A 26,220-nucleotide genomic window follows, 5' to 3' on the forward strand; every position below is an offset into this window, starting at 1 on the left:
GAGCTTAGGTGCACCAAAAAACGGCCGTGGCTTAGCTTGGTTAAGCCTGGTGATTGCGAAGCAATTTTCTTCGAACGCTCTTGTCTCTGCTGGGGTGTTTCTTCTGCACGCTGTTTTCTTCGCTTTTCGTTTTCCTTCTCTCGAAACGCACGTTCCTTCTCGAGACGCAGCTGCCGCAGTTCCGGGGTTTCTTGGACACGCCTCTGCCGTTTAGTCGCGTTCCAGCGTTCTGAACTAGTAGAAGGAGATTCACTGTCGCGCAAACTCATAATTTCTTCCTTTGCTTCTGCTGTTTCCACAGAGGAGGTTGCACGTTGTCGCCGAGCTGCATACTGGGCACGCCGCTTAGAAAGTCGTTCTTCTTCCGTCTCTGTAGCTCGCTGATGCTTCCTCTTTGCATTCTGCCGAGGTACCTTGTTCGTAGGCACCATCGTAACATCGTCACTCTAGGTGACGTGGTGTGACGTCACGCAGCGAGCTAACGCTAAAGGTCAATGGTGCCTACCACCGCCTCGCCACGGAACGGGCTGAAGTGCGACCTAAAGTAGTATTGCTTCGCAATAAAACGCACCGTACTAAACAAATATGGCAAATTTATGAACAGGAGCACATCTTCCGTTGTGAAGCAGCCCAAACGCACCAGAGTGAAACTTCTTGAACAATACATATCAGCTGAAACCAACGCATAGCTCCAGTTTCCGTTCTTTCTACATGGGCAGCATATTTCATGTGAGCTCTGTATATGTGTACATTTTATTTCGCCTCATATATAATCTACGAACCATAAAACGAACTTCAATTACCAGCGCACACTTGTCCACTGCAATCGCAACCTCATCCTTTAAACTGGCAATAAAAAATTTGGCAATCTTATATCTGAAAAAAGAGGGTGCTTGAAGTGAACAGCAGCGACGCTTGGTTACGAAATAATGGGCGAATATGTAATCGAAAGAAATACGGAGCTTTCGGATGGCTGAGACTGCTTTGTAGAGCGTTACGAATATTTAATCCGCAAGTTTCTTTGAATCAAAACTAGGTCATGGTCCAAAAGCTTTAATAGGAGACATGTCTGCTGAACACATATATCCATTTGTAAACATGGATATGGCGCTTCCTCCCTACCCCTCAAGCAGAGGTGGGCCTGGCGTCCGGCGGACGTACGCTAAGCAGGTGCTGCGGAGCCTCCGTTGCGTAAGCAGGGCAAGGAAAAGCTAACCCTTCAAATAGCAGGCCCACGTGTCCACCATCTGGTGGCAAATTTGTCAACTGCGAGGCTCCCACTCCTCTCTAACGTCGTTCCTTCAAGGCGGTCACAGTTCATATGTGTTTTACGAAGCAGGGCGAGCCTGGTGGCAATAGTTTTCTTGAAGCCACCGTTTGAAATATTCTACGCGACCGCTTACAGTGCCTCTCGAATTGGCAGGCGATTGTGTCTGGCGAAAGTATGACCACGAATAAAGCTCCTTGATGCTGTAGCAGTGTTGTAAGCCTGCTGCACAAACCTCCTCTCCGTAATATTTTCTTTTGTATGTGCTGACACCTTTTGTGGGTTATTACACAAATAAGGCACTAAAGCCATTGTCTCAAACGCTTTATGTCAATTTTTTTCTCCTGACGCGTGAAATGATTCGACACTTTGTCGTGCATGTTTGCAGTTTTAGGACAGGAGGGTTTATTTTTTGCATCTTCTAAAAAATAGTTTTCACTGCAGAATAATTTCGGACATGTGTCAATACAGCGTGCGTTTCACAGAACATCTTTAAAACATACCGATGCAATCTATAACTATTTCTTAACCAGGAAAAGTCCGTCCACTAAAGCCTAGCGGTGCGAGAAGATGCGATTTCTGAGCAACTGAGCACCTGAGGAACGCACGAAAATTTTTGCAAACACAGTGTCCGCTGGTCACATGTTGCATTGAATAGTTGCCCATTTCGATATGTCTGCGTTGCGGTACCACGGCATCCATGTTCTTTGCAGCATCTTTTGGTGCAGTAAAAGGGTTGTCCTACCCGCCTGCATGAACGTCGTTTTTTTGAGCCATAAATCAAATTAAACATATGCCGTGGCATCAATATCATAGGCACTTTGAATTTGGCGCAGTAGTACCCCAACCTGTCGCGAGCAGACGTTCCTTTTGCTTTGAACATCCTGGGAACTCCAGGTGCCTCGATTTGGTTCAATGTCGAACAAGCTTCAGATTTTGTCGCCCTCCATGGCTTTTGACTACTTATTTTTGTTACTTCGAATGAATATTATGCCAGGTGTTGACGTGGCAACGAACTAGCCATTGGGTCTTGGCAACGGAGTGTGCTGAATAAACAGTTCATCATAAATAAAATGTGAAAGAGGCTCAGGATTTATTGGTGGAAATATCTCCTTGATACCATATATGGTGGATTTACAAATGAGTATGCGTTCAGCAAATATGCTGCTATTAATGCTTTTGGAGAAATCGCTAGTTTGCATTCCAAATAATCCTAGGGATTTAATGTTCAATATGCTCTAAAAGCACTCTCAGCCATTCAAAAACTTCGTAATTCTTCCCGTTACATATTCCCCACATTATTTCGCAACCAAGCATCGCTGATGTTCACTTAACGCTCCCTTGTTTTTTACGGAAGAACAACTGCCAAATTTTGTGTAGTCAGTTCAAGGGATGTGGGTGCGATTGCGGATGACATGACAGAACTGGTAACCGTAGTTTCTTTTGTGGTTCGTGAATTACCGTTCATGCGAAACAAAATGTAAACTGGTTCAGGGTTCGGAAGCAATACGCTACCCAAATAGAAAGAACAGGAACTGCAGTGATGCCTAAGTTTAAGCTGCAATGTATTGTTCAAAAATTGTTAGTCTGGTGCAGCTAAGTGCTCCTCAGCTTCTTATACTTTACACGAGTTGATGTGCCCCTCTTCATCAAATTTCCACCTGTTTGGTATAGCACATTTTCTGTACTCCCAAGCAACAAATCCAACATCGTTGCGATAGTCCTTGTAAAAATTTCTCAATTATTTTTACTCTCTGCATCGCTAAGGGAGTAAGCAGTTTGCTGCGGATGTCGGTGATATAGATCAGTATTGCCATGGCACTAATAATGATCCACCAAACTAAGCCCACTGCAGTACAAACGTAAATCTCCCATATGCAATTAACCTTATCTGGTGCGAGCCACACCTGATTTATGCCCAGAAACTGTCTAATTTGACCCGCCCTCCTAACCGAGGAGAGGGTGTATATCTCTGAATATACGCCATTATAGTATGGTGAAGAGTGCCGCAGATATAGCATCCCCCAGCGTGACGCACTTCATAATTCGAATTTAATTATTTCAGACGTTCTCTTCCTGAAGCATTTACAGAGAGAGAATATAAGATTTCAATCCTCATTCTCTAGCCAATTAACAAATCTAATTCATAAATGCAGTTTCCAAACGCATCCCAAACAAAGAGATGTTGGGGTCCATACAGCTTCTCTCGCCTCGGAACTGGCAAATGGATTCAATAAAAAGATTACATCACTTTAGTGTTGCTTGTTGGGCGAGTTGGTGATCCATAATAATAGAGCAGCGCGTAACAGAACAGGAAAACAGGAGGAGCTCGTGTCGTTCTGCGTTCCTCCTGTTGTCGTGTTTTGTTAAGCGCTGCTCTATTATTATACATCGTTTTGGCGACGAGTATTCATAGTCAAGGCTATAAACGTGGGAAAGGGGCATGATCTCTCTGATAGCATCGACGTCCATTTTATTACTGTTGTTGCCTATCAGGTGCAATCGCTCATGTGGTCATTAACTAGCAAATATAAAGTAATAAACGAAACAGATATATGCAGACATGCTCACACACACAAGCGCTGCCAGCGTTCGCTAAATACACGTCGAAGAATTGAACATTCGAAGATATCTCATTGGACAGCTCTCCCAAAGCATTTGAATATTGGCGTAGGTCGTTGTGAGTCTCCGCGAGGACAGTGGAGACGTTTTGGCAAAAGTGGTGCAGATTGGTGGTCCACTTCTCTGGGAAGTTCTCCAGCGAATCGGGAGTGCCGATGTTGAAGCCCATGAGGAGGACGCTTTCGTCCGAGGGGGAACGTCGCCGCTGCCGATCGTTCGCTGTCATCCTGCTCCGCTGTGTCGCACAATACCAGCTCAACCTGTTTACCTCGATGTCGGTGACAATGAGTTCACGGATGGCATACTCGCAGAAATCAGGAAACTGATCTGTACTCCAAATTCTGAGTAGACACCCTTTTCAGAAGGCACCGTCACCACTATTCTGTTCCGGATTGCCGCCACCAGTTGTCGTTATTACAATAAAAAGGGCGAGCTGCTCGGAGTAGCTGAAGTTTGAGGCTGTTGTTTCGAAGCAACTCGCGTGTTACGGTTCTTGAGAGGCGTCCTTCCCTGCCAACTCTTGAACCAGCGCACTAATCCGTGCACATTCAACCTCGTCTTCCAAGATGGCATCCTTAATAGAAAAATGGTCTTTTAAGTGTGGGAAAGGGATATAAGGAAATCTTGGCGTAATCATTCAAGTGTAACCGTTCAACGGACATATTTTAGTCCATGTGACACATTCCACACCCATGGAAATTATTTTCCACGTGAGTAACATAATATGCTTTTTGTAACGAATTCAGCATGTTTTTGCACATCACGTCAGCCTAGAAATCTCAAGGGGCTCTGGTTCTACCTTTCTTCTCTTGTTGGCTGTAAAAGAGGAGTGAAACATTCGGGTTCGGTGAGGCTTTCTTGCATGAACTACACTTGTGCACTTAACCACCACAGCCACATTACGGCGGCCATCGAGAATACAACGGGCAATAAAAAGCAGATTACGTGCTCAATTCCACGTTGTCACCACATCTCTCCAAACTTCCTTTAGTCGAGATTAATTGAAGCGGCGCCGTTTTTTTACGAGTGTTCCTAGTCCTTTTAAGTGAGAGACAAATACTTATATAGCTCATTATATCCGGCTCTTTCAGTGCCGCGTACTACCAAGTTGTGCTTGCGCGAAGATTTGCAAAAACCACCTTCATGAACTTTTGAATATATTTACAAGTAACGTACAACGCCTTGAAATGGTTCCGGTCTCACTGGGTAAAAAGTAGGCAAATTTTTGGATATTGCCAAGCATCAAAAGAACAGCATGATACTGCGCAGTTGGTTATGAATATCCGACAACTGAAACACCCATTGCTGTGGTTGAGCGACTTCGGCTTTGTAACAGGCTGTGCGAACAAGGAGCAACGTTTATGATGAAAGTACGGTGATAGCGAAGAGGAAACGAGAATAAACGAAAAAAAGAAAGCTGCAGCTAGAGCCAAGAGAACGCGAGGAGGAATCCGAAGGACTGGGGTACGAAGAGAGCGGTGGTTTATGGCATGCTTAGTTTCCGCCGACTGCTCACAAAGACGCCGCCCGCAGTAATTTCATAAGCTGTTATGTTCGGTGTATGATTTGTGCTGACAAAACGAATGTTACTAAATGCCGCTATGATCATTTCTTATAGCATTAATGTAAGTAACCTGTCAACGAGAAGTAAATTAACGATAATAGAAATTGGTGTAACGTTTTTGTTTAGGCTAGTTGTTTCATTCTGGCTTCAGCAGCCTGTAGCTAAATACACAGCCTTAATAGTTTGAATCCATGTCCCGTAGGGATGCTAATATTGCCTCGTACACCTCATTGGACTCAGAAGTCACTGGAGAACAGCTCAAGGATATGCAGATGTTCTCATATTCGGGGCATATAAAACGCCCACGTCGCAATCCGAGCCACACTACAGGGCCGACAAGAAACCTGGTGAGCTGTGTATTTTATGACAAAGACGGTACATATTTCACACAAAAAGAATGAGGCCATACCACACAGGAACTGCATGCGTGTCGTGCAAATAACATTCGTTGTTCCGTCTGTCCCAGTCTTTCTGCGGCAAGGTACATGATTCCAGGAACGACAAGTAAAATTATAATTGCGAAGACCGTAACTAAATGTCTTAACCTTACGGAAATTTTTAAAAGGTCATCTCATAGTGAGTAGTGTGTTGGAATGAAATATATTCTGGATAACTGTACTGAGAAGCTCTATACCGGATTCCCTTATGTGCACCTGTCATGTTCATTTTTTTTCAACGTTGAGATAATAAGAGCATAGCGAGCAACTCCAAAGAAAAAATATTTTCTTGGTGATATATTACGCACTTTCTTTCTCCTTTATTTCGGAGTCACTGGCCCAAACACATTTCTGATTTGGTAAAAAATTGACGCCGTTAATAATCACGCGGTCATATTAAGCTTTCAGAGTGTTGATTCAGTTGAGCTATTGTTAATTTAAAAGGAATAAACAACGCGATGAAACAATGACGCAATAAGAAACGGCACACATGAGCGCTTGTTCATAACTTAAATGTTATTCTGGACAAAAGTTAGGTAACCAATGCTAAAAATGCTAAACAATGCCAATAATGCTATCTCCCGTTCCCGTACCATCTCCTTTTTGTATCCAGCATGCGTCACACAGCTCAATATTTCACTCATCCCTCGTTGGTACTCCCTTCATCGTGTTTCATCCTCCGCAGCGCCTTACAAGATTATAACTCTTTTATTTCCCACCTTTCGGTGTAGAGTGCTCATCGCCCAAGCGTTCAACGTTAACCATGATATCGTCTAAAATCTCAGAGCCGTTCTACAGATGCGACGCAGTAAATAGAAAATTGGTATCGAGGAAGGCATGCAGCATCGCTTTACGCATTGCCGGCGCTTACCTATTCTACTTACACCGAGCTTCTGCGGAGAAACCTGGAACTATAGCTGAAACTTGAACTCCAAAGCTGTCACGGATCTCTCCGGAGAACACTCTGACTGAAAGAATGGACTAGGCGACGGGTGTACCCACACAAACGCACATTTAATACACCCTACGTGGCACACACACTAGAACACAAAACTAAGAAAACTAACACAAAACACAAAGACTGTAAATACACACGACCCGCGCACACTGCTACTAGCGTCTACTACTAGTGTTCTACTATTAGCGGTCGGCGTTCGTGCTCACGGTTGGTTCGGTGTGGCTGCGGCGTTGTATGGATCCAGTAGGCGGTATCGAGGCGGCGTTCGCCGTGCTGCTTGGGCAGGCGTTGCTGGCGGCGTCCGACGTGCTTGGGCTGGCGTCGCTGGCTGCGTCGTACAAGCTCCAGGTGCAAGCGCCCGTGGAGGTGATGCCGGTGGTGTTGGCGTGGGGGCACCACCCGGATGGGTGGCAACAGCGCTGGTGACACCCCTGGCCGTAGCAGGTGATAGCGTCCTTAGTTGACTCCCAGGAACGGGCTCAGGCACGGCAGGTAGTCCACGATGTGATGTCGTAGAACGCGAGCTCACCGGAGCAGTAGCCGGCGTCGCTCTCTTCCAGCCGATGTGTCCCTGACCTGCCGGAGCCTCCGCTTCTCTGCTGTTCCCCCCCCCCCCCGAGTCCCTCGCTCTCACTCGCCCTTTTATAGCCTCGGTGTTAGTCCACGTAAGCCTTGTCTTCGTCTTCTTCTCTTTTCCACCAATCATCTCTCTCCACCTCACCTAATGCTTCTTCTTTCTCTTCTTTATTCTTCGGTTTATTCACGTCGTCTTCTTCACACCATTTTCCTTTAAAATTTAATTTAGGCTCCTTAATATATGTGACAAGGGCCCCCTCTCTTAAGAGTTTTTCCATGAAAAACTGCTCACGTCATCCTCATCTTCAAGGCATCCAGCCAACCGGCTATCTTCTGAGCGATTCTGAACCCAGCACACACCACACCGCAGAGGTACAGCACACACACCAAACGCACACCACTAACACAGCACACCAAATTGCGTTTCCAGAACACTAACACACCACTGGCGCTGTCCGCACAGTCCTTAATAAACATGTTCGTGTCCACAACTGACTCCCTTGTGTAATCACATAACACCAACAACAGCAACAACAACAACAAAATAAATCTCAGAGATACATTAACACAACAACAACAACAAGATACATGCCAGAGATACCTAGAGCTGTTCTGTTGGCTCTACTCATGAAGTCCGCTCCAACGTTATCTCTGCTTTTAATATATTCAACCTGAAATGAGTATTCATGCAAGGCCAAACTCCATCTCATAACTTTACTATTGTTCATTTGGCTTGGTTAAATATTCAAGCGCCTGATGATCTGTCTGAATCCTGAAATGTCTCCCATACAGAAAAATGTGGAATTTCTTTACCGCCCACACCACCGCCAAACATTCCTTTTCAACGGTGGAGTAGTTGCATTCACTAGCCGATAATCTCTTGCTTGCAAAAAATACCGGATGTAGCGCCCGATTCTCTTCTTGCAAGAGTACGGCTCCTAAAGCTCGGTCTCATGCATCAGTGCGAAGCACAAACTCTGTCCATATTCGGAGCAAGCAGAACGGGCGGTTTTGCCATACACCCTTTTAACATCACGAATGCATTTTCATGTTCAGCAGTCCAAGTCAGCTTATTGCTTGCCCCCTTCTTAGTGAGTTCGTCAAGCGGGTCGGCTATGTGGGCATAATCGGGAATGAAGTCCCTGTAGTGTCCCGTTAATACCAGGAACGACTGTACCTCCTTCTTGTTCGTCGGTGTCTGGGCCTGCTGTATTTTGTCCAAGATGTCGTCTTTCGTCGCGATGCGGCCCATTCCCAGTTTGTGACCGAGAAAAGAAATGGCTTCAAAGCCCACCTCTCATTTCGCCGGTTTTATGGTCCACATGGCTAGCTGAATTCTATTAAATAGTTTTTCCAATGTAATTACATGCACTTACCACGTATCTGTTGCCACAAGGATGTCATCAATATAGTGTTATACATATTGGAGCCCATCCAAAATCTTCCTCATCAGCTTCGTAAATATTGCAGATGGTCTTCAAACCAAAAGGCATGAATTTAAATTGGAATAAACCCGCCGAGCACGAAAATGCAGTCTTCTCTTTAGAAGAATCTTCCATTGGTATTTGCCAATACCCTTTAGCTAAGTCAAACTTAGAAAAAGACCTTTTGTGAGCCACCTTAGCGAACACCACGTCCGCTCTTGGTATGGGTTCTGCATCGGGTACTATGATGTCATTTAGCCGCCGAAAATCTACACACAGTCGGTTAGTACCATCGGGTTTTTTGACAACCACAAGAGGCGCATTGTATGCTGACCACGACCTCTCAATCACACCAAGCTCCAAGATATCCCGCACCTCCTTTTCTATTGACTCTTGAACTGCTAAAGGTAGTGGGTATTGCTTCACGCTGATTGGTCTATCTGTAGAGAGATCTAGTCTGCAACATATGACATCCGTTTTGTCCGGCACATCTGAAAACACATCCTCTTTGCTTTGGAGTAGGGCCTTTATCTGTGAACTTCGGTCTTCATTCAAATTGGGGTTAACTAACACCTTATCCCAACCTACAGTTTTCTTCCCACTGCATGTGGACATCTCGACAAAATTATCTGTCTCCTCGGCTACTACCGAGCATGCTACCTCGGGGCACACTGAACGGGAACTCTTTCCTCGTACTTTTTCAACATGTTTGCATGGAACACCTTCTTGGTGTTATTTATCAGTAACTCATAATCCAGGTCATTTTTCTTCTGTGTCACAAGGTAAGGGCCCTTCCACTGCATCAGTAACTTATTATGATCCGTGGGTAGCAAAATAAGAACTTTGTCGCCCGGATTCAAATTCCTGTGAGTGGCTTTCTAGTCATAGTAGCCCTTATAGCGTTCGCGCGCCCTTTCCAGGCCGTGATGGGCAAGCTTGAATGTTTCTTCCAACTTGTCCCGCAACTCAAGAACGTATGTGTAAGTTGTCTTGAGATCTGATGCAATCTCCTTATTAGCCCACAGTTCCTTGAGTATTGTAAGTGGACCTCTAACGGTTCTCCCATACAACATCTCAAAGGGCGAGAAACCAAGACTCGTTTGTGGTACTTCGCGGTGAGCGAACAAAAGAGCTGGGAGATATCTATCCCAATCAGTAGGTCTCTCCTGGCACATTTTCTTGATCATATTTTTGAGAGTGCCGTTGAACCGCTCTACAAGCCCATTACACATGGGATGGTAAGGCGTCGTCAGTAACTGTCTTACTGACAAAAGGCGGTTAACCTCCTTCATTAGTTCCGATGTGAAGTTCGAGCCCCGGGCACTCAAAACTTCCCTCGGGAACCCATAACGCGAAAACATTTCCACAAGACCCTCCGCCATTTCGATACTGTCAATAGTTCTCAGTGGAATAGCGTCAGGATAGCGAGTGGCCACGTCAACCAGAGTAAGCACATATCTATTGCATTTGGCGGATACTGGAGAGATTGGCCCCACAATGTCGATTGCAACTCGCTGAAACGGTAGGTCGATGGCTGGCATCTTGCCCAGAGGTACGGGACCAACTCTTCCCTTCGGAACTGTGCGCTGGCACACATCACATGAGCGAACAAAGCGCTTAACGTCACTCTGAACACCCGGACAAAAGAACTCCTCGGTGATCCTAGACACCGTTTTTTGAACACCCTGGTGTCCGGCCATAATGGCGTCATGACCTAAGCGCAACACGGTCTCTCACATATCTCTCGGTAACACCAGCTGTTGCACCCGCCTTCCTGAACTAAATATGCATTTTCTGTGCAGAAGACGATTTACCAATTATACTCGAATGACGTCCGACTCTTCTTTCTTTTCACTCTTTCTCCGACTCTTTCGAAGCAAGCCTTCAAGCTCGGGTCTTCCTTTTGCCTAATTGCAATTTCGCCCGGTGTTACGCTCAGGCACATCGTAACAGGAGCAGAGAGCGGACGCTGCGTTGCTCGGGCTGTCGCTTGAGCTCTTGTCTCCACTGCCGACGAAAAACTGACTGCACCCGTCTGAGCTGTCGCAGGCCTTTCCTCTTTTGGATGTTCTTCACCGTCGAGCATCCTCCACTCGGGATCGGAGTCTTCGACACCTCTTGCACCCGTAATGTTCCCCAAGAAGAGATCATAGATGGGTTGATCTACGCATTTTGCCACTACCTGACCAGTATAATATGGCGTGGACACTATGATCCTGGCTTCAGGAAGGTACCTTACTGTGCTATCTACAAGAGTGACGGCCGACGCTTCCCCTGTAAGATCCTCGTCCTTCACCAGGTTTCTACGAACCAAGACTGTGTTAGCTCCGCTGTCTCTAAGCACCAATATAGGACGGTCTCCTATTTGCCCAACCACCACTGGCATTGCTGCTTTCGACTTGGGTGTTCCACTCACTGCCTCATTTTCCAGCGGCGTTTGCTCTCTTTTCAGCTGTAGAAATTCGAGTGGCGTGACAAGTTCTACCCTTGAGTGTACAACGCATGCAGCTCGGTCCTGCGTTCTGTATCGGCACTCATCCAGAGTATGGCCCCTCCTCTTACAACCTTGACACACAACCTGTGTTTTCTGGGCAGCGCTACTAGTCCGACAGTCAGCTGCACGGTGTCCCACCTTGCCGCGGAGAAAACACTTTACTGGCTCCTTGGACGCACCGCCATAAGCTCTTGGTTTTGCCGCATCTGTCTCTAGGACCTTTTGGGTTTCCTCCTTTGCCTTACTCAAATTTCTTAGCCCTTGAGCCTCGATGAATTGGTCTGCAGTGTCGGCAAACTCTTCTAATGAACACAACTTTCTTTGCTTCAGGAATAGCGCCAGCTTTGAGCTGCAACACGCTAAAAATTGCTCCGTGACCACCTTGTCAAGCACCCCTTCAAAACTCTTTTCTGTGCTTGACATATCAAGCCACCTATCAAAATAGTTGGATAGCCTGCAGGAAAACTGCTTAGCGGTTTCCGAATACTCAGGTTTCGCGGTGCGAAATCTCTCACGAAAACCCTCTGCCGTAAGCCTGAATCTTTGGAGGAGTGCCTTTTTGACTTTCTCGTAGTCCATGGAATCAGCAGCAGGCATCCTTCCAAACACATTCAGCGCCTCTCCGACTAAACACATGCTTAATGCCGTGGCCCATTCACTGCGCTCCCAGCCTTGCCCCAAAGCTATCCGCTCGAATCGTTGCAGATAGGCATCCAAATCATCTCTCTTGTCATGAAAAGGCGCCATCAGCTTCCGTGGGCAAACTCTGGCTGGTCTAGGCGATTCTGTCCCGCTAAGGAACGCTGATCATTGTCCGTGATCTCCTCATATCCTCCCGCGACATGCGCCAATTTCCACAAAATAAACTCCTTCTCCCGTTCTATCCTTCTTTTCTCCTGTTCTTCTGCCTCGCGGGCATACAAGACGGCCCTAGGTCTTCCCATGTCCACAGCTACCCATAAGCTCATGGCTCTCGGAATCTCCAATACCGTGAGCGAACTGATCGAAGCAACCCTCACCGCCCAGTATGAGCGGCTCTCACTCACACACGCTGGCCGAGCGGTACTGCAGCAAGTTGGGATCTCCCCGCCGAGATCGGCCCCAAGTTACGCTGAACTTCCATCGGAATATCGCCTAAATCTCCGCATTCCTCCCATTCCCAAACGGATGCACCCGGAACACCACGCCGAGAGACGGGCCGACCGGGCTCGTCAGTTCGAGAAACGCTTCAGCGGACGTCCGGACGTCACGTATACGGACGCCTCTTACCATCCATAGAGGCCAGCGATGGTGGCGGTAGCTCTCGCCCCTCACCGCAGCTGGTACACAGCCTGCAGCATTCGCAATGCAGAAACAGTCACCGCAGCTGAGGAGGTTGCCATTGCGCTCGCGCTAGCCGACCCTAATACCAAAGTCGTCATCAGTGACTCTCAACAGGCTATTCGCAATTACGATGCTGGCCGTATCTCTTGCCAGGCGTTACACATTCTACGTTCTACAGCACCCTCTTCCACATCTCGCTTACTTCTTTGGGCTCCAGCCCAGGAGTCGCTCAGCGGAAACGCCCAGGCACACACTCTCGCTCGAGATCTCAGCTGCCGAGCCGAGAGTATGATCAGCCACCCTGCTTCCGCTGACACTAATATCCCACGCGCTTCACTATCTCTACTCACCACTTACACGGACATACTCCAGCACTACAGACTCCAAAGGTGCACATATCCTCCCGCACACCGCGATCTAACAAGACGCGAGGCCGTCCAATGGCGCAAACTACAAACTGGCAGCTTCCCACACCCCCTCTTATACAGCAGGATCTTTCCGGAACAGATAGCCCCCATGTGTAAACACTGTTCAACTCCGGCCACGCTCATACACATGGTGTGGACTTGTACACATTACAACAGAGACAACGCAAACACCCCAGAGACGTGGGAGTCTCTCCTGTGTACTTCCAAGCCAGCAGACCAACGCTGGCTTATCCAGCGCGCGGTGGACGCCGCGGCATCCCAAAGGATCCCCGCCGACCTCCTCTACTCTAAGTCAGCGCAACCGGTCCTTTGACTGGTCCCCTGTTTTTGGGCGCAATAAAAGAGTTTACCTACCTGCCTCGCGGGCTCTTCTAGCTTCTCGCTCTTCTGCCTCGCGAGCTCTTTTCGCGTCGCGCTCTTCTGCTTCGCGAGCGTCTGCGCGTGCTTGCGCCCTTTCCTCTCTCTGCCTTTTTGCCTCTTCTTTCTCCTCGTCACAGAGACGCATCACCTCTTCCTTGCTTAACCCTAGCTTGAGCGCCAGTTCTAACGTTTTTGCCAAATTCTTACTTTCTGCTGTCGAGAGATCGGAAAGATCCGAGACAAAGCAAGAAGAAAAAAAGAAATAGATCCTGGCACAGGCTCGCCACTTATTTTTGTCACGGATCTCTCCGGAGAACACTCGGACTGAAAGAATGGACTAGGCGACGGGTGTACCCACACAAACGCACATTTAATACACCCTACGTGGCACACACACTAGAACACAAAACTAAGAAAACTAACACAAAACACAAAGACTATAAATACACACGACCCGCGCACACTTTTTCTAGCGTCTACTACTAGTGTTCCACTATTAGCGGTCGGCGTTCGTGCTCACGGTTGGTTCGGTGTGGCTGCGGCGTGTTATGGATCCAGTAGGCGGCGTCGAGGCGGCGTTCGCCGTGCTGCTTGGGCTGGCGTTGCTGGCGGCGTCCGACGTGCTTGGGCTGGCGTCGCTGGCTGCGTCGTACAAGCTCCAGGTGCAAGCGCCCGTGGAGGTGATGCCGGTGTTGTTGGCGTGGGGGGCACCACCCAGATGGGTGGCAACAGCGCTGGTGACACCCCTGGCCGTAGCAGGTGATAGTGTCCTCAGTTGACTCCCCGGAACGGGCTCAGGCACGGCAGGAGGTCTACGATGTGATGTTGAACGCGAGCTCACCGCAGCAGTAGCCGGCGTCGCTATCTTCCAGCCCACGTGTCCCTGACCTGCCAGAGCCTCCGCTTCTCTGCTGTTCCCCCCGAGTCACTCGCTCTCACTCGCCCTTTTATAGTCTTGGTGTTAGTCCACGTAAGCCTTGTCTTTGTCTTCTTCTCTTCTCCACCAAACATCTCTCTCCACTTCGCCGAATGCTTCTCCACCAATCATCTCTCTCCACCTCACCGAATGCTTCTTCTTCCTCTTCTTTATTCTTCGCTTAATTCACGTCGTCTTCTTCACACCATTTTCCTTTAAAATTTAATTTAGGCTCCTTAATATATGTGACAAAAGCGCAGATTTTCCTGCGGCACATATATGATTAGGTATTGAAATACTTCCTCAACCATAACTGGCACTTACAAGAACGAAATTCCCTGCCTTTTTTGCCAGGCGACACATTTCGTATGTATCTAGTTAACCAGGATGTATTACTTGCCTAATGTGGTTCTAGATCTCCAAAAATCTATTTGAGGTCTTGTGGTCCAGAGCTCAAAAGAAATGATGGGAGCAGAAACCAGCAAGGTGCCTCACCTGACGAGAGCTGGGGGCAGCAGATATATTCAGGGTAACGATTGCTGCCACCGCTGGTTCGCCTTACTCTACGAAAATTGCTCTTGCTATTGCAAGCCGTGCTTATCGCCCTCTGGCATGAAGCACCAGCAAGCGACCTGCAAGTGACGACAAAAGGAAAGATTCGACCAATGGTCTGTGCAACCTTGTGCCAGCTTCAACCCTGTAGTGCATTCCCCTTTACTGACTTCATTTTCTTTTCTCTTCTTGCTGCATGGCAATAGCAAAAAAAATTATGGCCAAAATGAGCAGGCGAGAGTCTTCTTCCTTTCAGATAATTGACACAAAATAGAAGAGGGAGCTTCGCTTTACCTGAAATTAAGACGGAGGAAGCCTATATGTCACTCAACTGATTCCTTGAGCACTCAGAATTTCTACCCTTCGACCACCTATGACAAGTGTATTACTGTGAACAAAGAAATAGCCTACAGGCTGCTGTACCTACTTTGTTTCCGTGTCAATATTTTTGTTCCTTTAATAAAGGGAGACGACCTTGAGAAAAACAAAAAAGACCGCATCGATCATCACGCTGTCTTCAGATAGACTGTATTCTATCTTCCGCTGAAGACAAGCGAAAACAGCTGATACGTCACCGCCAGAAATTATCACTAGAGTCTAGCGAAAAACCTGTTACTGCTCAATGTTTCCAAAATATGTTACCCGCATCAGCACGACAAGCATTAATTGTTGGCAGATTGCTGAACCAACTAAAAGTTCCTAGTGAAGTGGTCGCGGCTTCTACCACGAATTCTTTGTGCGTGAAATTTTGTGTCGTTCTCATACGTTCACCGAGCAATCCGCAGTTTTCAAGTTACCCGTAGGATGACACGTTCCAGTTGGAAGCGTGCCGGTACATCTTCACCAAGCTCACATCTTTAAAACGATGAAAACGAAGAACGCTAGCCCACTTGGCGAACAAGATGGCTCCGAAACGCTCACGCCTCGGACCAGCTGCGAAGTGCACCGCGCCGAAACTTGTGCGCGCAGCCAGAGGAACTCTGGGACGTCTTCATACGGGCCTGTCCTCGCCAGCTCCGCGCCTTCGTCACGAAACTGCAGCGCACACGCCGTAGTGAATGGCTGCGGAAATTTCGACCACCTGGGGTTCTGTAACGCGCACCGATATCGCATAGTACACGAGCGTCTAGAATTTCGCCTCCATCGAAATTCTACCGCCGCGGCCAAGATTGAAGCCGCGTCTTTCTGGTCAGCAGCCGAGCGCCATAACCACTGAGATACCACGGCGGCCTATACAAGCGGTCTTAACTGCTATAAACGCATTCAAACAATATTAAAGCTGTTGAGACCAATGCGGTGGACTGGTGGTCTGAACATCCGACTCGCATGCGGGAGGTGCTGATTTCGATCCCCAGTGGCGCCCGGTACCCACCGGTGATACGATGCGTTCAAGCTTTTCCTTGCCTAGTGCTCGGCTTCTTTAGGGCGAAATGTTTAGTAAATGAGTCTTGTCCCCACCTTGAGTAGAAGAAAAAAACTTGTGCCATGGCTCTCTTTGGCATCAGATGCCTTTGCGGCAAAAAAATTCATCACCATTATTCTTGGTTAAATCTCTTAGAGTGTATGCAAAGAAAAGTTGGAATAAAATAAGTAGAAAATAAGCATTTTCTTCAACCATTCGTGAGCCATGCGGGCTAAAAAGCAGATAGTTAACTTCTGCACTTCGTTACAAATCATTCTTGTAAACCAGCGCTAATTCTTAACTCTGGAGTGTGTTTTTGCTTCGGGCTGGTTACTGATATGCACGATGCAAAGCTTAAGCAAACCGAAACCTAAAAGAAAAAATTTGGCATGCAATTTGCGCAGTCAGGCCATATGCGAATTAGCTGCGTTTGCACCGCGTAATACACTGTTTTGCATTGCTTTATCTTTATATCGTACTGTTTACCATGATTATGCTTGAAGGAAGTCGACACTCAGCGAAAAAGAGCACCATAGCGTTAAATGTTTTTTTTTTAAATCGGGGGGGGGGGGGCCCTCAGTTGGAAATAAAAAAGAATTATTTCTTGTTTGTTATTCTTGATGTTGTTATGCGATTAAATTCATACATTAAGCGCACATCAGCCCGTCCCATTTAAATTTACTTCACACCATGCAGCCACCTTTTTGTTGTTGTGGGGCAGTTTAGCGAAGCACTGAAAGATTACCTCAAGTTTCGTTTTCTTCTGCTTCTTTTACCTTCCTTCAATTTCCGGAGTAAAATTTTGCGCAGGCCAGAAAGGAGGGAAGCTGAGCAGCCGGCGGAATAAAGGCGTTAAACATGGCCATCTAAGGTAGATTAAGCCAGGTGTTGCTCCTCTGTTAGCCAAGCATGAAGGCACGAGTCACAGCTACCCGCTTTAACAGTACGGAATGCGCACTATAGATCGGTAGCAGACATTTCTTGGAGAGTTCATTCTATGCCGAACTCATTTCCACGTCGTTAAACACACGTATCACATAACGTATTGTGCGTTATCTTTCGTGTCCCCGTTTCTTCCTATAGGGATAATCTATCGATAGAAAGGAACGAACTCCCGCGAACCGATATCCTGATTCAAGAATAGGGTATTATTTTGCCAAAAAGTACAGGACAGACTTGCGATACTCGCAGCGAAAGAAAAAAGTAGTTTATAAACAGGTTGGAAAATACTCATGCATATTTGTCCGAGAGCTAAAGTAATGAAACAAAGAGATTGGATAAAACGATAGACCGCTATAAACAACTACTGTGACAAAGATAGGAACTCAGAAGCAATAACGCTGTATATTGGCACCAGCCGAACGGAAGACAAAACTGTACCAAGAAGAAGCACTCAACGGAAGCAAATTATCAGACGCACCACTGCTCCCGCTCAGTTGTAATTCAAAGACGTATCTATGAATTCACATGAAGCTTGCTATATTCTGTGTATTGATCGTTGTTGCGTTCCTGCCTGGAAAGGAAACTATCCTCACAGCACGTTATTTTGTCTTGCCTTCTGGGCCTCTGTACGATGCGGGGTAAATTTGTTCCACAAGCCAGCACTCGGTCCTCGCCTCCTGTCGAGTGAATCACAGACAGCGTTAGAATGGGCTTCAATGGCCATTGAAGAACATCGTCCATTTCAACTTTGTGCATGATGTGCGCACCGTTAATTACAAGAACACCATTCAGCTTTCTGAGGCTGATACCGGGAGTCATGCATTAGCCGTGAAGGTGTGCCGGCTTCCCGTAAGAATCAGCGATTCCCGTCTCCTCCACAGTGTCAAGGATGTTAGTGCCTGTAGAAGAAAACCGCAGTGGGCCCCTTGCAGTACACACTACCAGAGCACACTGGTGATGCACTTCACTCCCTTTTCAGCTTTATCCAACACAACTTTCATCTGCCTTTTGGCAGCTATAGCATGACAGAACTTGTTTCTATTTTTGCTTAATTCATCTGTTAGTGTTTTTTTCTAAATTTCCCTTAGTCCTCGAAAAAGAATTACTTGTATTAGCGCTGCTTGTGGCAAAGGACTGTCTTACTTCCACAGTGGACGTGGCCATTTCATTTAAAATTTTTGTCACACTCTCAGAATTTCGTGTTCAAATTTCGAGCCCTTGTCTTAGTGTCTTCTGGAGTGTGTTCCCGGCGTGAGAAATTTCTTTTTATCTATCCCCATGTGTGCATATATCAAGCACCGTTGCCATCACATACGCTGCGATTTCATCCGGCTGCCTCTTAAACACAGCTGTGAAAGACGTAATCTCAGCCTCTTGTTTTTGATTACGGAACGTTGCTTGCGGATCGGAGAGGTTTGGAAGGGCTGCCGACATCGGATCTCAGATGAGCGCACTCGTCTCGGAAAATATTGGTGGCCGAGCACTTAAAACTTCGGACGGAGTTGTGTTGACATTCACGCAGGAATTGCTGCGTGATTCCCGAAGCAGCTGTCGCGTACTGGCAGCCATTTCGTTCGTTCCAGCACCTCACCTCCAAGGCTTAAGATTATTCACTTCAGGAGAGTAATCATTTAGTTCAGAGAGATACAGCAATGACTTTCGTCGGTGTGGCATTTCAAAGTGCTACACCGAAAGCTACGCATGATAAAACTCCTCGGTTCAGGCCCCAAGAAAAGAAGAGATATCTTATGTGTTTTTTTTTTCAGTTTTCATTACAAATGCATCGTTTGGTTTAGTTTATGGTGCTTAGCATCCAAAACTGACTCAGGGTATAAGCATAGAGAAATAAAAAAACAGAGAGCACACTCGGAAGAAACTGAACTCATCAAGTACGCCATCACTACGCAAGATTTTAGTATTCCCCCGCAACGCCAGAGGATGCAAACGCGAAAATAAGCGTTCTTATATTAAAGCATACAAACTTCTTGTTGCTAAATAATATTGTTATACCTGTGCGCCACTGCTTAAACATATATATGAACATGCAATTTAATTGAAAAAAACGTCCCGGAGTTTTTTTCGGCCCGTGATTGTGGGCGTTGGCTGCGTCAGTGTTGCTGCGTATAGAAAAAATCTTCGGTCTCTGGTGTGCAACTCCTCAAGTTTAAAGGTTAGAAAGCGCTTTGCACAAAGGAGTAGTACCTTCTCCAAAGAACAAGAACACGAAATTACCTTGAAAACATTTTCATTACCTTTAAAACATATTGCAATGTATATCATATGTGCATGTTTTTAATCTGAAGTATTTACGATTGAACTCTGGGTACTTGGTGCAGGTAGGTTGATCGCTATGTGCGCTTCAGCTAAAGTCACACATTGATAGCATGATCACTTAGAATGTTAGAATGTTTTTAGATTGATTATAAACATAGTCGTAAGCATCATACTTTAACGTGGACACGTTCATCTCGTTGCTCTTCTCAAGGTACAGCTTTGCATCGACCACGTAACCCGTTGTCAAACTTTTGTTATAATCCTCAAAATTGCAGCCTATGGTGTGGCACTGGAGGCTGTCCCCTAGCATTACTCACTACTTCTGAAAGAGAACACCGTATGCACAGCCTTAATAAGAAGTAAAGAGCCCAAACTGTTGGCTTCTCAACCGTTAAATAGAGTTCTTGTAGCATTAATGAGGGTACTAACTTTCAGGAGGTGTGAGAACTGTAATTCCTTTCGCCTTCATGATATTTGCAGCAGCGAAAATGAGCTGTCAAGCCACACAATACCCTAAACTTCTGATAAGGCAGTGCATAAGAAAGCAAAAACGCCATGCCGACGTTGTAGCACCGTTTATTTTTCACTTTGTGAGCCAGTTGCAAAGCACAACCATTTCAGGACATCCAGTTTTTTTCTTTGCTGGAAGCACTAGCGATGTGTTGACTACCTGTCTTTTTTTTTCTCTCGCTGTATTGGCAACCCGTTTTATGGGGATATATAGCTACATCACGGTAGCATTCCGAGCCTCCGGCGTGGCGGAGCCGTGGCGGTGGCGGCGCCGTCACCCTGTGGCTGCGCTTCCACCCCGTGGCTGCGCCGCCGCGCTGCCACGTGGTTGGTCACGTGATGCAGAGCAGCTGCCGGACGGGCTGCGCCGTGGCTGATCACGAGTTTCGTGACGTGGTTGGTCACGCGACCAAGTTCCACTCGGCCAGCTGTAGCTATAGCATCGCTCCAGGATTAACAAGTGCTAAACCAAAGCCAATTTTTTTGTCCTTCCTGTTAATACTTTTAGATTTGCCTATATTAAGGAATGGGGTTATCTTTCTATCTAGCCTTTCTGTACCATGCTGGCCTCAGTTTTTGTCCAGGCTTTATGGGCTCATTCTTTTCATTGCCCAAAAATAAAGTTGCTTCGACACTCCGTCTGTTTATTAAATACAAAATGTTGATTGACCACTTGCTGTCAACAGGAGGCAAGCGCGCCAGACAGAACGAGCTCTTGTTTATTCATGAATCCAAACTTGCCTGTTTTACAGTTCAGTTGTCTCTACAACTTACACTCAAATAACTTCTGTACGGTGAAATTCGCACAAGGGATTCAACGAGACAATCTGAACACCTCCGGCCACAGTCAAACGTGGGTAACTCGCAAGCAATTCGAAATTTGCGAAAGTGAAACCGAAACAAGAAGTGCGTGCCAGTTGCATCATCTAGCGGCTTTAGCTTCACCAGTTCGCTACGTGCCTTTTAAACGGCCCGCACGCAATTCGAAATTCGCGCCAGTGAAACTGAAACAGTAAGTGTGGGGCCAGTTCTGTCACCATCCGCTAGGTGCGTTACAATCGATTGGGCTTGTGGAGTCTATGGGAGTTTCCTCGGTTATTCGCACTTTCTCTATGCTATAACGCTACGAGGAACGCCGTAGTTGAGGGCTCGGGAAAATTTCTACTGCCTGGGGTTCTTTAACGAACATCGACCTCACCCAGTACAGGGGCCTGTAGCATTTCGCCTACATCTAAATGCGACTGCCACGGCCGGAATCGAACCCGCGTCTTTTGGGTCAGCATTCGAACACCGTAACCAGTCAGCCACCACCGCGGCTTCCAAAAATGCATTGTTGGATAGTGGCGACATTTAAAGCATGAAATGAAGGATATGCCCGTTCTCAGCACAATAAATCGAACGTTGTCCGAAAATTGTGGTGAAAGTGGAGGCCGCCATGAAGCCGAGTTATTCCGGAAAATTTGAAGCTCATCACTCAACAGTGTCAAGCAGAAAACACCTCACCGTAAAAATGCCCGAGCAGGATTCGAAAAAAAAAAAGAAACGGCCGCAATCAGCGCAGCTTGGCCTTCCGATGTTTAACAGACCACTCGGCCATTGCTGCAGCGTTTACAGCTGCGTGATATAACGGATAGATTTTCGTGTTGACAGCGGCCTTTTCCTGAACGTTTGTGCATTTTTCGAAGCGCATATTTGCTACGACAGTAAAGCGCTATTGAGGTCTGACAAGTAAGCGAATTTCTTTAGGTTGGGCTCTGAAAATAAAAACCTTGCCCTTTCCTGTCGGTTCCGGGCACAACAGGCACAGAGAGCTCTAAAGACACCCCGAGTGCGTTACACAACACTGAGTACAGAAACGGCGTCAGGAAGCGGTGCATAACGCCACGAAATCAGCGAATTTTCCCAAGCGCGCTTCCGAGCTAAGGAAAGGGACTGATGCAGCAGGCTCCTGAAGGCTCGATAATGGCCACGGAGAGCACGCGCGTCGGCCATCTCGAACAATTTCAGCTGGCGAAGACAGAAAGCCGGGACGAGAAGATAGGAGATAAAATTATATTTGCAAGATAATAAGGTTCATATTGTAGTAACCGCAAATATGGAGGAGCGCGGATCACATTTGGCTTTGTATGCATTAGAGATACGTTAAATAAGGTGCAAGGTCTGCACTAAATTTTGAAATCATATTTGGAACGGATTTGATACTCTGGCTAATTTGGCTAAATAAGGAAGTTTAATATCCAGAGAATCGAGCATGCTCTAAAGAACGGAGGTAGCCTAAAAGCAGTGAAGAGGAAACTAGGCATAGGTAAAAACCAGATGTATGCATTAAGAGACAAGCAGGGCAATGTCATTAGCAATATGGATATGATAGTTAACGTAGCCGAAGAGTTCTACACAGACCTGTACAGTAGCCAATGTAATCAGAGCATTAATGAGAAAGACAGCAGTGCACAGCAATACGTCATCCCGCCAGTAACGAAAGATGAAGTAAAGAAAGCCTTAGAAGCAATGCAAACGGGAAAAACAGCTGGTGAGGATCAGGTAACAGCAGATCTGTTGAAGGATGGAGGGGGACATCGTGCTACAAAAACTAGCCACCCTGTATACGCAATGCCTTCTGACCTCGACTGTACCAGAAGCTTGGAAGAATGCAAACATTATCTTAATTCATAAGAAGGGAGACGCCAAGGACTTGAAAAATTACAGGCCGATCAGCTTACTATCCGTTGCCTACAAAGTATTTACAAAGGTAAAAACTAATAGAGTCAGGGCAACGTTGGACTTTAATCAAACCAAATGATCAGGCAGGCTTTCGTAAAAGATATTCCACAATAGATCATATTCACACTATCAATCAGGTGATAGAGAAACTCGCAGAATATAACCAACCACTATATAAAGCTTTCATTGATTACGAGAAAGCATTCGACTCAGTGGAAACCTCAGCAGTCATACAGGCATTGCGTAATCAGGGGGTATGTGGAGTTCGCTGACCATTCCGCGAACTCGTTGGTCTTGTGTTCGCAAGGAAGGCCGCTCCAGCGGGGTCGGAAGTCCCCAACAAAGGGGCCCGTCCCGTCCCTGCCTCCCCTTCGTGCGGCGTACGTCCTCGTTTACGCCGCGCCGTCACGGGGATGACCCGCCGGGAAAAACGCTAACCAAGTACAGCTGTCGACATATGGTTGTTAAGGGGCTGACGAGGTTTCGGGGGCGCACGAGATACGGCTGAGTATTAGCCGAGTGACCGGAAACCCACTATTCCCGTAACGACTGTGTTCGTCTCGTGCGGTGTATTCAGTAAACACTTTAGCCGAGTGACCGGAAACCCACTATTCCCGTAACGACTGTGTTCGTCTCGTGCGGTGTATTCAGTAAACACTTTAGGGATCGTTTTGTCGCGTGTGCGAAAGTGGTAACGGTGCCGTGGGAGAGGGTGGTCGCGTTTGTGCTGTTTGTCTATTTGATTGCAACCTCTCCTTTCCCAAATGTTTAATCAGCACTCTTTCCCTAATCTGTGATTAGTTGGCGGAAATCCTTATTTTCCTTTCCCTGACCACTGATTGGCGAGATGGGTCGTTTGTTATCTTATTGGTTGCTGTCCCCGCTAAGGGCGGAGACAGAGGGTTTAAAACCAAGCGCTCTGGGTTGAGCGGGGGCTGAATTCGTCTGATCCACGATTTAGTCATGTAAATAGTTTTCTCCTTGCTTTGTTTCTTCTCGTTTTTTTACCTATGTTGTAAATAAATAGTTAACCTTCTCGTTTCCTTGAGTAATGTGAATGTTTGCGAGTAGAACCACCGGGTCATCAAGAAACCCCGATTTCATCATCAAGTAGTTTCCTCTCATCGCCACCGGAAGGGGAAACTCCAGAGCTCAAGTCGTCCGCATCGAGGAGCCTGTCGTCATCACGGAGGACGACGAGATCACCGGGGCAGAGAGCAACCAGTAAGGTAGGAGACCTTTCTGCTTTCTCCGAATTCACCATGTCGGTGTAGTGTTTATGTGCTAGAAACGATAGCACGGAAAACGGAGATGGCTGCCGTACGGTATGATCAGGAGAGCAGGATGCGACGCGTTGAGCAGAAGGAGGCAGAAAAGCTGAGTGAAATTGAAAATTTGAGACTCCAAATTGAGCTGGAAAAGAGAAAACTTGCACAGATGCAGTTAAAATTAAGACAGGGGGTCAATGTCGATAGCGAGGTCTTATTCACATTAGTTCAATGTTTTGTCTGCATAAAATTTGGGCATTCGATGATTGAGTGTCGGAAAGAGCAAGAACAAGGTGTTCCCGCGGTGAGGGGAGATGTGTGCGAGCTAGTAGCTCAGATAGAGATACTGGCGCCGGCATGCGGCGACTTGCAAACCGAAGGTCAGAGTTCTGAAGCCTGTGTGGATTCAGGGGCCGAAATAACAAAACAGGAGGGTGATCTAACGTTGTGTGCGAAAAAAAAGACGGTACTGTAAGCATGGGGGCGTTAGTCACACCTGTGAAGCATTCGCTGTCAGAGCGAGCACATATAGAGCAGACCAAAGAGGGGCAGGAGTGTACTTCTCGTGAACAAGCGTTCAGCGTTGCCCAAGAGCAGGTCGGCGCTAGCTCTGAGGCAGCGGGAACGCGCGAGGAAGATGTAAATCAAGATCTGATAGTGGGCACACTCCTTGCAGGTGATGGTAAGCTAGCTGCCAAAAATGAGTTGGTTAGCAAGCTGGAGCTGACACTGTGCGCAGTAACAGCAGATGTAGCTGCAGGTGTAGGGAAGTTGATAACACTTGAGACGCCCGCGCTGCTAGAGCAGCCAGGAAAGTTGCAGCTGCAGGAAGAAAATGAGAAAGCTGATGTCAAAGAGCATTTCAAAATTCCGCGCGAATTCGTTATTGACAAACCTGAGGCTTCAGTAGAGCTTCAAGCAGATTCGGAAGCTGCAAATGTCTCTGCAGCAGATTGGGAGTTAACAGCGACAGCTGCAAAGAGTTTCACAGCAGGTAGGGAACTCGGAGATCCGGATACTGCATTCATCCCTGTAAGTCTGAACATGAAGCATGATACCTCATTACCAGAAGTGCGGAACCAAGCTGGTCAAGGTAATTGTGGGGCAAGAATGCTTGAGGAGATGGTTTTTCTTCATGAGAACATCGGCTGCAAGCTCTGCAAAGAGCTAGCCTCACCTGAAACCCGATGTGAAGCTGCATGTGAAGTAGCAGGTCTGAGAACTAACTTTAGTGCGAGATTCAGAGAACGGGAGAATGCAGACGCGATGACAGCAGCAATCTTTGTTGAGTTAAGGGAGCTGGTGAGATCTGTCGATTTTGAGCAAGCTGACAATGCAAATCCGAAAGCGGCGGCAGCCTTTGCAACCGGCGATGTGCCGGATAATTCGAAATGTAGAGCCAATCTGGTTGACGAAGCTAAAAGGAAACATGAGCTTCTTTTTCGAGATGTAGGCCGCTAGAAATCATTTCTGCCAATTTGATGCACCGATCTGACATGGTGGATTCTGGAATGTGCAGATTGGTGTCCTAAACTTGTGTGCACGGAACGAATTGAGGCTGTGTATGTGTGTGCGCAGTGCTGCTTGGAACCTTGTGGCCGGATTTAATGTCACACTGACAGCAAGTGTCCGCGTGACATTCTTGGTTGGGAGGTGTGGATTTCGCTGACCATTCCGCGAACTCGTGGGTCTTGTGTTCGCAAGGAAGGCCGCTCCAGCGGGGTCGGAAGTCCCCAACAAAGGGGCCCGTCCCGGCCCTGCCTCCCCTTCGTGCGGCGTACGTCCTCGTTTACGCCGCGCCGTCACGGGGATGACCCGCCGGGAAAAACGCTAACCAAGTACAGCTGTCGACATATGGTTGTTAAGGGGCTGACGAGGTTTCGGGGGTGCACGAGATACGACTGAGTATTAGTCGAGTGACCGGAAACCCACTATTCCCGTAACGACTGTGTTCGTCTCGTGCGGTGTATTCAGTAAACACTTTAGCCGAGTGACCGGAAACCCACTATTCCCGTAACGACTGTGTTCGTCTCGTGCGGTGTATTCAGTAAACACTTTAGGGATCGTTTTGTCGCGTGTGCGAAAGAAAGTGGTAACGGTGCCGTGGGAGAGGGTGGTCGCGTTTGTGCTGTTTGTCTATTTGATTACAACCTCTCCTTTCCCAAATGTTTAATCAGCACTC

The sequence above is a fragment of the Amblyomma americanum genome, chromosome 1, assembly GCF_052857255.1.
Source record: "Amblyomma americanum isolate KBUSLIRL-KWMA chromosome 1, ASM5285725v1, whole genome shotgun sequence".
NCBI classification, from domain to species: domain Eukaryota; kingdom Metazoa; phylum Arthropoda; class Arachnida; order Ixodida; family Ixodidae; genus Amblyomma; species Amblyomma americanum.